The following is a 12,767-nucleotide window of genomic DNA, read 5'->3' as shown; positions in this document are numbered from 1 at the left end:
TTTTTTTTTTCACATTGGTATAAGAGGTAGATTGTTCCCTCAATGTTTTTCAGTACAAAGCAGCAGTAGTTTGCTGTGAAGCTGTTCCTTAGTGAAGTCTGGATACAATGAGATAAGTCATCCAGTGCATAAACCGTGGATCTCTGCAGCTACCACAGGAATCTTGGTTCATGGTAACAGTAATTATGTTCTCCTTGCCTGGCCAGTCAGTGATTGGTGGAAAACCATGTCTTGATAGATTGTGCCATAATCTGGTGGATTGAGTGAACAGAGTTATGTGAGTTTTTTAAACCTCACAATATTGTTTTCTAACCTTAATCTGGTTTAAAGCTCTCCAGAGCTTTTCCCCTGACCCGTCTGCTGTGTTCCTTAGTCTTAATGATGCTGTTTGTTAATTAATATTCTATGACCTTTACAGGATTATGCACAGACTGGCTCTGTCAACTAATTTGGTGACTTTTGAAGGTATATAGTGGCAATGAATTTTGTTAAAGGGTAAAAAAAAACGACAAAAAAACTATGTGTCCTTAACCTGGCCAAAGGGTCTGTTCTTCTTGATGGTCTATCAAATTAAATTTCAATAAATTACCTTAAAGTTTGAATGCACCATATCGTTGTATTTTAGTACCTCTAAGATACGGTACCTGCAGTATATGTTCAACCTAACATAACTTTGCTTTCACTTAATCTCAGTATCTCAGTATACACTTGTGAATATCGGCTCTATTCTAGGCGCACTGTTTCTATGTGAACAGTTTTAAAACCAACTGAGCAGCTTGTTTTCTCTCTTGCAAACAAAAACAGCATTTGTCATGCTTTGCCTTTACCCAAGATATTTGAGAGGGAATCTGCAGAGGCAGCTCTGGCACTGAAATAACACCGGTGGACAACAAGGCAGCTGCTTAATCACAGTCTAAGAGGGCAGATCAGTGCGTCACGGATGAGGTTTTTCACCAGCCAGTGCTTATCACCTGTAGAGGTCTCAAGGGGTTGCAAATTGAAACGGCTCATTCACAGCCACAGTTTTGGATTTACTGAGAGAGGAAAGGAACAACGATCACTGTTTTTCTCATCCATAACTAAACTGAGCACATTTTATTATCCTGTTCTTAGATTAGCTAAACTGTGCTCTTTCGTTTCAGTAAACATTTCAACCCAAGTCATTATGATTTCACAACAAAAACACAGTCATTCTAAATGCAAGTAACCAGAGAGATTATTGCATCCTAGGAAAAAGATCCCTGACATAATCTGAAACCGTTGAAGAAGCAGCAAATTAACTTATTTTACGTATCTTTTTTTTTTTTTTTTACAATGTTTATCTGATAAATGTATATTATCTCAGAGTTGATAGTAATGATAGCTCTAAGAAACAGACTAAGCCCCTAAAGTTTTTAAAAGTACCATTTAAACTGTCCCCTGGGAGAATAAAATAACTCATATCAGACTGGTAAAACTCTCATATAATATCTCATATACTGACTGATATGAGGCCGATAAACTGATTATAGTACAATTTACTCTACAGCATTAAGAATTTAGTAAGTAAAATGAAGAGATGAAAATCAGTTTGTAGTTTAGTATGTTCAAAAGCACTAACTGGCTATATGGACATGTAGTAAGACATTGTAATTATAGCAACCAAACACTCGAGGTCACTTCAGAAAAGTAAAATAATCTAAAGCCGAATGTAAAAAAAAAAAATAAGTTTGCAAAAATGACATAAACAAGAAGGGATAAACGTTCTTCAGAGGGAGTTGTCTTGTCTAAACATGTATGTGTTCAGATGACAAAAAGCAGAAAGTGAGTCAGAATTACAAATGTTAGGCGAGAGAGAATCTGAGATAAGGAAGACAGAGTGGCAGAAGCCTCCAGCCTCCATGGTAACCAGACAGTAAACAGTAAGATGGATGGAAGATGAAGACCCAAGATTGCAGGAGGGTGTTTTGATGTACTAGAGGTAAGGAAAATGTCCACAAACCATGATTAATGGCCTTAAAAGTGAGACCTAGAGTTTTGTTGCTAATAACAAATTAAACTGAAGTTGTTGAAAAACAGGAGCGGTGGGATTAATAAATGGACTTCTAGTGATGATTTCTGCCACAGAGTTTTCAAAGTAACCAAAACTTAATGTTTTGTTTTTAAGAGAACACAGAAGAAAAATACAATAAGCAAGAGATTTTGGTACCAATCAAACAAATTCTGCATTCTCAGTCTTTTGTTTTAGACATAGATTTCCACCTAGTGAGTCCTGGAAAACGTCTTCCCAAGATTTATACTCCTGAAAAGAGCTTTTATCCTATTGCTGCTCAGCCATCCCGGCAAATAATAACCAATTATCAGTGACTTAGTTGAGTTTGGTCACTTAAATTTGGTCCCCTCTCCTATAATCCACCAAATGTCTATTAAAACGCTGTTAGTGGTGATTTTCTTTACAGAGAGCAGGGAGCATAAATCACATTCTAGTTCAGGCCCACAAGTACCAGCCCTGCATAACAAGCAAAAGCCACTGCACTGTGCATGTCTCTGTTGGATGCCAGAGACAAACTGGAAGATTTAACTTATATGGCACTAGCAGGGAGAAGGTTTTTCTGTTTCATGACTATTGAGTTTTTCTTCAGCGCCACAGAAGATATTTTTCCTCATAAGCCAGACTTTATGGGACAAGTTTTTTGTTTTATCTCCACTCTTCATTCTCAGTTCCTGTAGCGCCCTTTAGAGTGTTTACAGGTTCACTCCATGGCCACACACTGAGTAGATCCGGCTGAATCGAACAGAGGAGAAACAGAGAAGGCATCTGATACGACGCTTGATAGAGGCATAGTGGTGCAGCACAACAAGTGCATGTTGCGTGACATGGGCTACACCACCGCCCACTAACCCTTCAGCCCACTGGGGAAATCCCCGGTTGTCCCCAACATTCGTTCGGGGACGACTGGGGTGACCAGTTCGCCCCTGGTTGGAAACTCATTTCCTGGTGACTCCTGAAGCTCCGAGTCCAGCTGCAGTCCACATCTTGCGAATCTGCCCCAAACTCTTAAATCCGGTTAGTTATACATCTCCCTCTTATCCCTGTTGCCTTTGCAGTTATTTTCTACCACACAATTTCATTCCACTCAGCTTTCCGATATTATGCAGTCTGCACTCTGTGTACGGCCACCGTTTTTAGCAGTGACCTTTTGTGGTTTGCGCTCCTGGTGGAGGGTGTTAATGACTCTTAAGTCTGCAGTCTTGCTCATGGTTGTATAAGCCATGAGCAATTGTATAAGTAGCAGTTCTATATTAAAAACAATGGGGGTTTTTATTAGTAAAAAAATATATATATCCAAAAATCCAATTAACAGAAATAAATTCTTAAAAAATACTGTGCAATGGGTCTGCATTTCTCAGTTACACAAATTTCTAAAGTAAATCACCCGTTTGACGATATTGTAATTTATTGAGTTCCGCCTGTAATGTGAACATCAGATAAAATTTTTTCTGTTCAAAAATGTTCAAGCTTCTTGGTGTTGATTTATCAAACAAAATCTACATTTTGTGTTTGAACAGCAAGTTCACAAATGTGTTGAGTCCAATAGTATACTTATTTTGAAGGACAACCTATTTTACAAATTGATCTCTTGAATTATTTGAAAAATACAAACTTGCTATTTCAGTCTTGATGATAATCTCCAGATCATTAGCAAACATCTTATACAAATTCTCCTAATTGTCAGTGCAAAGTGGAGTTGGCACTTGGCTGACACAAGGAGAAACATGGCTGCAATTATTTCTTTGCTTGAATTGGATGCAAGAACAAAGAAAAAAGTTATCCTTGCCTCTGTATGCTGCTGGCAGTATGGTTTTATTATTTCCACCCAAAGTCACTGCTGTCGACCTTGCACATATATATATATTTTTTTGTTTCTTTATCTCATCAGTAACAGCCTTGTTTTTTTTTTTTTGCCTGACTCAATCATCTTAGCAAACATTAGTTTTCCACCTAAGGCAGAACATGAAAGGGATGGTTTTGAAAATAAGTCTGATAAAGTAAACTGCTTCCATCATTATTTCCCTGCTGATTTTTAGTTTAGCATAAACTATTAAAATTAGAGTGGAAGATGCCAGTTTCTTTAACCTATTTTTGCAGATATAAAGATTTATATAAATATATAATTTAAAAAATAAATAAATTGGGGGAAATAATTGGAGTATTTTCTCTAACACTTGTCCCTTTAAAATGTGCTCTTTGCTTTAAAAAAAAAAAACTCAGCCTTCAGAATGTCTTCAAAAAATAGCACTGCAATTGGATAATTGAAATATTTCAATAATTCACTTCATGCTGTCTTCAATTATTAAATATTTATCACTCTGTTACTGACCTTTACAACAGATAATGATGAGCACACAATGTTTCTTGGTTAGAGTGGCTTTTAATATGAAGTACCATATTTTCCGCACTATAAGGCGCACCTAAAAACCTTCAATTTCCTCAAAAGCCGACATTGCGCCTTATAATCCGTAGTTGCTAACAGGTCTAGCAACTACGGTAAGCAGCCGCCGACTTCATGCTGGGATAGTTGTCAGAACGCTGGTTTGTTACTAAAGTTTGATAATACATTTAAAGTCAGGGGGGCGGAGGGGCGAGGGAAGAGAGACAGAGACTGTGGCGGCAGCGTGTCGGTTGGTCTGTGTTACCCAGAAAGCAGTTGGGCACAATTTCGCAACACCAACACCGTGAGTGAAACAATGACTGGGGCAGACTACTATATAAAGTACTCGGGGGACTGCTTCTTTACAAATGCGGATGTGTAATAATAGAGTACGGAACAAATTGGCAACCCAAACTGAAACATCTATTCTTTGCGCCTTATAATGCGATGAAAAAAGTTTTAAAATAGGCCATTCATTGAAGGTGCGCCTTATAGTGCGGAAAATATGGTAATTCGGGGAACAATGACTGGTCCGAAGATTGATAACATTGGGCTCACATTAAGAGCCCCAGGCAGCACAATGGTTCTTGTAATTTGGATGAAAGCACTGAAAATGTCATGAATTCTAACTATGTACACATTGGTAAAATCATCCCACTGGTGAGTAATGGACCAATGGAAATGAGTTGATGATAAAGTCAGATATGTCTCTCGCTGTTCTGTTAGCAACAACATCTCTCAGAAATACAAATATACAAATGAAGCTGGCTCCGTAGAGAGTCGTCAAGAACAGCCCACACCACCATGGGATGTGTCTGTGTGTTGCGTTTAACAGTATTTTTGTAAGGGTCAGTGTTGACTCCAGCGATTCTCACACACACACACACAGACACGCAAGTGCGTGTACCGTGAGAAAGGCGCTGCAGGCCCTCTGTGTTTTCTGGAAGACGCTCAGAGTGCACAAAGCAGATGTCTCAGGAAAACTTAGTCGGTGGATTAAAGTGAAGTGAGATTTACATGGTGTCATAGAAAGGCCACGATAACAAAAATGAGGATGGAAAGCAATCATTATGTTCACACAATAAATCCAAAATAATTTATCTCTAATATATGTAAAGTAGTCATTAAACGTGATCAACATCTGACTGGAAGTAACATTACCCGGTTTAATGTTGTCTTAAGCTTGTTTCAAGACCTGTACGTTTTCTTTTTTCTTTTTCTTTTTTTTTTATTAACCTTCTACATGCCTTTTTCAAGTGACTGAATTTTGGCCCTGTTTCAACTCCCCACAAAATGACAAATTTTGAATGTAATTAAAAAGTTAATTAATTTCAGTAACTCAATTCACAAAGGGACACACATTTCATAGATCGATTACACAAAGACTGATGTTTTCAAGCCATTATTTTTGTTAATTGTGATGATTCTCCCCTTATAGCTTACGCAAACATGACTGTAAGAATAGAGTATCATGTCAGACCAATAAAACATTTTAGCACAGAAATGTGAGCACAATGCAAAGTATGTTTATTTTGCACAAGGCTTCTTTAATCTGACAATGCGCTTAATCAGAAAACATTTTCTGTCATCAGAGGCTTTAAATGATTAATAACACTGACCATATGCTAAGGCTACAATCTAATCATGTTCGCAGTTGAGCTATAGCATAATAATAAATGTAATCTATGCTAATTTTTTTGGCATGGCAACTTCTGGATACAAAAAATACATCTTACTCAACAATTAAAATAAACACTCATTCTTCAAAAACAAAAAAAAAAGTCAGAACTGGAAAGAAGTCGAGAGTTAACCATTTTGTTATATTTTTTTTATTGGTTGGATGTAATATTATAATGTTAAATGTCATTTGTTCATTTGCTATGAGTTTGAAAATCATAATACAGAAAAAACAGAAATGCAGACTTAACAACATTCTCTGTGCATGGTTAATCTATATAATGTGTCTCTAACATTGGAATAATCACTATTAGTGACCCTAGTAGTTCAGCATTTCCAAATGTTAACTTGTTAGAGAAATTTGGCATTTCCTGTTTCTTTCCATATTCTCCCCCTTTCTCATTAGTCATCACCAGGAAGCTTTAGTGAGTTTGAATCTCTTAATTAACAAGACAGCTCTGGTGTTTGTTGAACTTGATAGACTTCCTATTCTACAGTTACTCAATTTGTGGCACTTTGGGGGACATATTAAATGAAAATATATTTTTTCTCTCAGGGAATTGGGTTGTTTGTGTCTTTCTATATATAAAAAAGACATGTGAGCTACAGAAATGTAGCTACAGAAATGTAACTCACATGTCTGTGCAGTTACAGGTTTCCTCTGGACGATGAGCAGGGTGCTCCAGAACACCTGTAGATCATCAGAGGAGGATTAAAGGTCATTTTGCGTTTGAGTGTTGAACCTCCAAGTTACCTTTAGCCCTCTGCATCTTTTGTGCTTTTTCCGTTTGATTTGAACCCCGGCACTAATGTGCCTCCTTCTAAGGTTGCACTCTGAGATTTGATCTGGATCCAGGTCTTTGTGATCGCCCCCTAAAGCTCTGACGAACAATATTTACTCGACCGTCCTCCACAATCACCAGCCCGCAATCTTTAGTTCCCCGGATGTTCCAACGCTCCACCTACTGCACCAGCCACTCAGACCAGCAACCTAGAACCTGCTCATTCTTTCCTGACATTTCATCTCCATCTGCAACCACCAAGATTATTCATACCCACAAATTCTTATCACATTCACCCGTACCTCTGCTTTAATCTCTGCATTGCTCCCTCAGTTACTCCATCCCCAGAACGCAGAGAAGCCTGGACCAAGTTATCCTCACAATTCATTTCCTATGTCTCACAATAAACCTGCTGGATGTTTACTCCTGTCGCCTGAGGATTTTTTTTGCATGTGGTTCAGACTTTCACCCCAGACTATGGCATTTGCCTTCAACAACATTTATGCAGAACTGCAGGATAGAAAACTGCAGAAACTTTGACAATCTGTTTAGATTTTTGCAGTCCGTCTGCGAACGTTGAAATGCAAGGATGTGGTAAATTGCTGCAGGGGTATGATGCTGTAAACATGACACCCAAATTAACCTTTATAAGAGATTTTCAATTAGCTCTGGAGGATTTTGTATCACCCCATCAAAGCTAACAGAATTTTCCTCGAATGAGTCCCACATCAGAGACTCTGGGGAGTTGCCTTAACTGTCGATGGCTCTTGTTGTTAATCTGGTGGATAATTATCTTTTGTTCATTTTTTCATCATGCCTCAGTTAAGTTTCTGAAATGTGTAAGATTGCAGCATAGGCAGTTTATATAATCCAGATTCATTCTACTATCCATCTTGCTTTGCATCAGTTATCTGCAACTTCCTATCGTTGTACTTGAGCAGCATTTCTTACATGTAAGCAAATGATCTTTGCAAACCAGATACAGATAAGGGAGTTTTGTCCCATTAATGACCCCTTCTTACATTGAGCCAGAACTTTGCTTGTTTCCATCTACTGCAAGAAAAATAGCTTGAAACAAGCCAAGGTAAGCATTCAATTGTTTTCTCTGGCCAACACTTTACAAGAAGCAGACAACAAGCAGGTACTGATTTAATGTAGGTCTATATATCCTCTGTCAGAGGACAATAGGTTGCCTCAAGATGTAACCTTAGGGATTTAGAAGAGATGCTATATTTCTTTGGGATGTCTCTCATTAATCTACTCTATTCTCTCTGTGCAGTCGTACAGTTAGCACATTTAAAGAAGCTGCACATATCAATGCATATGATATTCAGATGGGCGTCTGAAAAAGATATATAAAAGTATAATGCATATAAAATACAGTGGACCATGGCATACTTAGTGCTTTGAATAGGAAAGGGTGGAAAAACTTCCATGGTAAAAGTTTACACTCTAGAGAGAGCATTACTGGACAGTCACACGTGCTCATCTTGCATGTGCATGAAGCATTTGACCGTCAGTGTGTCTCTCTCTATGCGATGTAAACAAACATGCAGGAATGAAAACACACACATGAATGTGAGCTGACCCAGACTGGGGGTTGAATGGTGTTATAGAATATAAATATTTATGTGAAATGATTCCTCTATTTATTCCCAATTTTTTTTTGTAAACCCACACTACAAGGTGCTACGTTGGCTGAGATGATTCCAATTAGTACAGCTTGAAATACTTTGTTAGCTCTCCTGATTATTATTGTTAACTAATTTTTCACATTTTTCACTATTTTTTCACGACATTACTTTTTAGTTTACCCATTCCATCTGATGTGTTCTTGAAAGTCCAAACATGTATTTTGTGGGTTTTTATGTTTGAGTAAAACTCAAATTTTACTAGTGAATGAAAGCATTCCATCAAAGTTTTTATAGAAAAGTAAAATAAAGTCAAGGAGAGGAAAAAAGGAGGCATGTCTAGCTGTGAGTTTTGAAAACACAAGAGACACAGAAAAGACCATGACTTAAGAACCTGTTTTAGCCAGTGAATTTATAAACAACTTGAACGTGTGAAGGTTGCTATGACCTCGAGAGTCCACTAGGTACACCAGCACGTTTCGCAGAAACATGACTGAAATGTACTGCAAGTATAATCATTGCATTGTGTCTCAAAATATATATACAAATTTCCAGTTGTAGTAAGCATTTTAACAGTGACTCACAAGAAAATGTCTGTACAAGACAAACTGATTACATTATATATACGGAAATATCAATTCAAGCAGGTCAATAAAACATAGAAAATTCCCGGCAATTACATAAATTGATTTCCAGTCCTAATTATAAAAAATTATGGTTTGAGTTCATTTTATTATACCAATTTGTAAAACGTTTCTTATAGGGAATCCAGTTGATTATATTGAGGGACTGACTTGTGTTGGACAGGAGGAAAGCCCCAGCAATCCCCAGGCTTAGTGTGAGTGGCTGTGACCAACTGTGGGTATCAGAAGACAATCCAGACAAAAAATACAATTAATTCTTTCAGATAAGTCTTTGAGGTTGGAAGTTCTCCTTGCAAACTCTGCAATCTTTAAGTTCACTCACAGAGACTTCTCTATGATGCTCAAAGCAGAACTCTGGCTGGGTTATTCCATAATCTTGATACTATTTCCTGTCAGACTAAACATGCTGGTACTTTACATCTAAATCTTCTACGGTTAAAAGTAGTTTTGGACTTAACTGTATATAATAATCAGATTTTTCTACGTTTTTGTTTCTCCAGCAGCCATATATAAATAGCCACAAAGTTTTAATTCACTTTGAAACTCAATGAAAAAAACCTTTCAGCACAGTGCTGTTCATTTTGACTTCTTAGAGCATTTCATGTATATCTGGACTTATGTTTCCTTGTGTCCACTGCACCGGGAGAGCATAGGGTCTGTGAACTGCACTCTGCTGGATAGAGTCAGGTCTGGTGCCAAGGCTTCTATGACTTGCAGATCAACAGAATTTGTGATAACACACCAATCCAGACTGGCAATCATAACATAATTTACATTGCACAGCTGCCACTTCACCAGGCGTTATATTACACCGCCTTCAAAAATCTAAATTTGTCAGGGTCATAAAAACATATAAACCACTATATCAACCCTGTATCTATTTCAGATTTTATGAAGTCATTTTATGTTTCCATAAAACTGTATATTTTAATAAGCGAAAATAGGTGCCCCTCAACAAACAAGGTTGGGGAGTCTGATGAAAACAAGTACTACACAGAGCTCGAGACACACTGGGTTGCATTCTTACATCATAAGGTTATTATTATGATGCCAGCAAATGCTGATGGAATAAATTGTTCTTTTTTTCTTCCAGCTCAAAATAATGATTCAGAGAAATGAGTGACTTTGGTGTGGACAATCTGGGTTTCTGAGGACGTTAAAAGGTAAAATTCAACACTTCTAACCGCAGAGAGTGAGATGCACTTCATCTTACATCAAGTTCAAAGTTACAAAGAAAGAACGACTGCTTAATACAAAATGGATTTCAGTCACTGTAATTTTTTTCCCCAATGACATTCAGAGATGCTAATTTGCTTTATTTGCTCTGCACTGTGTAAAACATCGCAGTAGAAAGTTGTGAATAGGTGACCCCCTCCAACATTTAACCTTCTGACACGTCACGCATTAAATGACATAAATAGATGACTTGACTTGTGGCCGTCTCGATATCAACATTCTGGCGAGGGGTGATTAGGGGGAATGCAGTCAAACGGCAGAGCACATTGCTTTATTGAGGGTTTGACAAAGAAAATGGCAGATTTTTTGGGAGTGCGCAAGTGCAAATAAATGGGTAAGTACCATAACTAATGGAACTTCAAACTTGAAAGGACAGCAGAACCCCTCCTACTGTTTTTCACTTGGCTTTAAAAATGTAATTTAGAAATATTTAAAATGACAAGGAAACAAATTGAATCAATTTTTTTGCTTTAAAATTCTTTTTATATCCGCCAATTACTCTGACAAATAACAAGATGAAGAATACGTGCATGAAAACAAAAGAAACTACAGAGCATGCTATGCTTCTTACAGTGAGAAAGTAAACATAGCATATGAGGATGTTTATTATCCCAGGAATGCATTAAAACATTCAATCTGGCTGAGAGGCAGATAGACGCTTTGCCTCAGCGCCGCAGCATAGCTTGGAATTTATGCGCGTCGACATGATGGATTACACGCATCGCAATTAACGACTCAGACTTTCAGTAAGTCTTAGATTAGCAAGGATCTTATAATACCAACCAATCAATAAAGCAAGTTGACGGTAGACTCTAACCAAAGTAAGCTTCACTGTGCATTTGACACGTTGTGTTTGTGTCATAAACAAAAATATCAAATAGTCTTTGGTTCTTAGAATGTGAAACAATCTGACACAAAATGAATGCAATTAAAGCTGTTTTTAACAAACAGAATTTTTCAACCTGGATATAAAGTATTCCTTAATTACCTTTGATAACTATTCCAAAGTTATAATACATAGTAAAGTGATAAAACCAATCATATTTCCAATTGAAGACAACAGGCAGTGGTGGTTGTTGCATGAATGCCACCTTGGGTGAGCACAGCCACTGATAGTTGGTCTGTATCGGTTGCTTTCTTCGGCTTTAATCTGTTGAAAATTTCCCCTTAGACTAATAGATATAAAAGTTAGGCATCTAACTTCTAGTCGTGCTCCTATTTCAGAATGGATCACACTCCATTTCTTTAACCTATGGTCAAGCAAATCTTCACCTTCCTTATCAGTTGCACAAGGTTATCTCTAAAAATGTAATCCTATATCGGCCTACCGGTCAACAATGTAAGGCCTTTATGACACCAGGTTGCTGTCACTGACAGAAATCTGACCTTTGAACCACAGATAAAGATTCTTATATAAATCTACTTTTTCAGATGTAAGAAAAAAAATAAAGTAAAAGCCTATTTGAAGGTTTTATCTTAAAGGTCAGGAAGCACTCATCGTGTTTTTTCTGCAGTCACTTGGGCAAAAAGGTTTCCTGTTGTCTCAAGAATGTAGTCAAGCTATTCTCAAATTTCATTCATCAAAGTTAAGGTGTTAAGGTAAATTACTGCGACACAACTACATCCTTATTATCATCCAGATTATATTTCCATCATCTAAAAGAAATTACTGGACTTAACCTGTTTACACAATTCAAAACTTGCACATGTACCAAAAGTGTGCTGCCCTTACGCAAGCGAGCTCTCCTAAATGTTCCGCTATTAGACATTTGGGGTTGGTGCTCAAATGGATTGTGGCTAAAAGCTGGAAGACCAAATGACCGCTCATGACCACCCTCTGAGCAAACCCTTCCAAAAGCTCACTAAGGCTATGTTTTTATTTGTCTTTAGTGATGAATTTAAAAACACAGCAGCAGGAAGAAGATTGGAAAGATTTTCTTGAGTCATTTCCTCGTAACGGAAATGAATAAACTCAAGCAGAGTTTTCCACATAGCTGCAAAATTTGATCTTATAAATAGAAGTTGAGCTGGAAACAATCTGAACTGTTTTCAAAAATTCAGTCAGACCACCGGAATGACTCTTAATGATTTGAAAGCGAAAAGCTACTGGCCTAAAACAAAAATACTGATGTAAAAATTAAAGCTAGATTCTTTCATAAAGGCAACATGACAATTTAAAACCCCCACTGGAGGACAGAATCCTCACAAATTGGATGATGCAGATATAATTTGATAGACCTTCATTAACACTAGGTGGTGGTTTGGATGAACCTGAGAATTGGCAATGAAATGACCTCAGATGGGGGGTTAATTTTTGCTTGAGAAATTTGTGGACGACAAGACATTTTCTGAGAAAGATCTTAAAAATTACCTTAAAAGTCTGAC

This window comes from Poecilia reticulata, linkage group LG1 (genome assembly GCF_000633615.1).
Source record: "Poecilia reticulata strain Guanapo linkage group LG1, Guppy_female_1.0+MT, whole genome shotgun sequence".
NCBI classification, from domain to species: Eukaryota; Metazoa; Chordata; class Actinopteri; order Cyprinodontiformes; family Poeciliidae; genus Poecilia; species Poecilia reticulata.
This window is presented reverse-complemented; position numbering follows the sequence as displayed.